The sequence below is a fragment of the Onychostoma macrolepis genome, chromosome 05 (genome assembly GCF_012432095.1).
Source record: "Onychostoma macrolepis isolate SWU-2019 chromosome 05, ASM1243209v1, whole genome shotgun sequence".
NCBI lineage: Eukaryota > Metazoa > Chordata > Actinopteri > Cypriniformes > Cyprinidae > Onychostoma > Onychostoma macrolepis.
Window position 1 is genome coordinate 21,199,812 of NC_081159.1, and position 1,956 is coordinate 21,201,767.

Sequence of the window (1,956 nt, forward strand, 5' to 3'; positions counted from 1 at the left end):
CATATTTTTGTCTTTAAGCTGATGTCTGCTGAATAGTAGTATTTGATAACTAAAATGTGGCTTGGTGTAGAGGTCTGCATTCCCGCGGCTGTCCCGCGGAAACCGCGGGACCCGACCAGATTTCTTGCGACGCGGGATTAAATTCCCGAATAAAACGCGGTTGCGGTCGGTAACTCTGGTGCAATTTGAACGGGAGCGGGCGGTCTAACAATACCCCGTTCCCGACGTCTTTTCAGAACAGCATATATGCACTTTATTCAAGCACCGGTACAGCCTGCACTGGACTTTTATGCATGAAACAGTGCTTCGTTTTATTTGCGAGTGTCTGTGCGCAGCATACGCATAACGATGCTCCGAGCAGGCTACCAGTGGTGAATATACGGCCCGCAGACAGAACAGGCAGGTTGTTGATGAGTGACAGAGCAGAATAAAGATGGAGCAAAGTGTGGATGCACTGTCCTTGAAGAAAGCTCAACTCGGTTTTGTTTATATTTTGCTTAGCCTATAATTTTAATTTATTTATTTATTTTTCTTCCGCGACACTTTTCCTAGGTTACTGTATTTACAGCAAGATGTTAAACGAATTTAGTATTTTGACAAGACGAATAAAATTATAATAGGCCATTTTTGTACAACCTACTTTTTTTCTTTGCGACACTTGTTCCTATTGTGTTGTAAAGGTTAAACGAGTTGTATCCTGACAAGACGAATAAAAATAAGGAATATAATTTTTGTACATTTTTATTTTCTCTGTGACACTTTTTTCCCCTAAAATATTAAAAGAATTTCGTGTTTTAAGACACAAAATTCGTTTAACGTTTTGCTGTCAATAAAAGACTCTTGACAAGACGAATAAAATAACAAATACAATTTTGTGCAGACTACGCTTTTATTTGTTAGCGTATCTGTCTTTCTTTCAGTAGAGGAAATTTAAATGTGTGATTCTGAAAACGAGATCTAAATTTAGCGGGAACGGTCGGGTCGGGAAGAAAATTATTCAAAGCGGACAGCGGTTGAACAAAGAGTAAATATATCGCGGGTGCGGGATATAACCTCGCGGGAGCGGGACTTGAAAAACAGTCCCGCGCAGACCTCTAGCTTGGTGTATCTGTCACACCAGCAGGCGGCAGTGCAAACGTTTGTCACGCTTTGTTCTTTCACGACACATTTTGATTTTGATTCACCTCAGTGAGTCGAATCTTTTGAATTCGTTCACCGTGAAGAGGTCGTGTTTGTTATGGGTTCAAAAATGCTCCATCATTACCCGTACGTTGTATAATGCTGTCTGTGCGCGCCATAATAGTAAGCTTTTTGAAGGCAGTAAAGCAATCTCCTACAAAAGAGAAAAATAAGTGAACGAAAATAATAATTGAACTATTCGTTCAATTTATTTATGTATGTATTCATAATCGCAAAACCAGTCATAAGGTTTTTTGGTTTTTTTTGGAAATGAGATTTATACATAATAAATAAATACATAAAGTTCCCATTGATGTATGGTTTAGACTAGAGCAATATTTGGTTGACAGCTATTTTAGAATCTGGAATCCGAGGGTATAAAAAATTAATTAAAAATTTAGTTTTGATACATTTACGCTAGAAATTTTACAAAATATCTTCATAATGATTTTTAGCATGAAAGATCATTTTGACCCATACAATGTATTTTTGGCTATTGCTACAAATATACCCGTGCGACTTATGACTGCTTTTGTGGTCCAGGGTCACATATTATTTTAATATTTAGTTATATGGGTTATATATATATATATATATATACATAACATTTTAAGATTTTGCTCATTAATTGTTCGACATATTTCAACTCCCAACACTTGGCGTTATCCTCCCACAACGTTATTATCCCCAACATGCACCTGTTAAAATAATATTTCTTTACTTTAGACCGAAAATATCCTGACGTGATGACGACATCGTTTTACGTAGCCTGAGCGC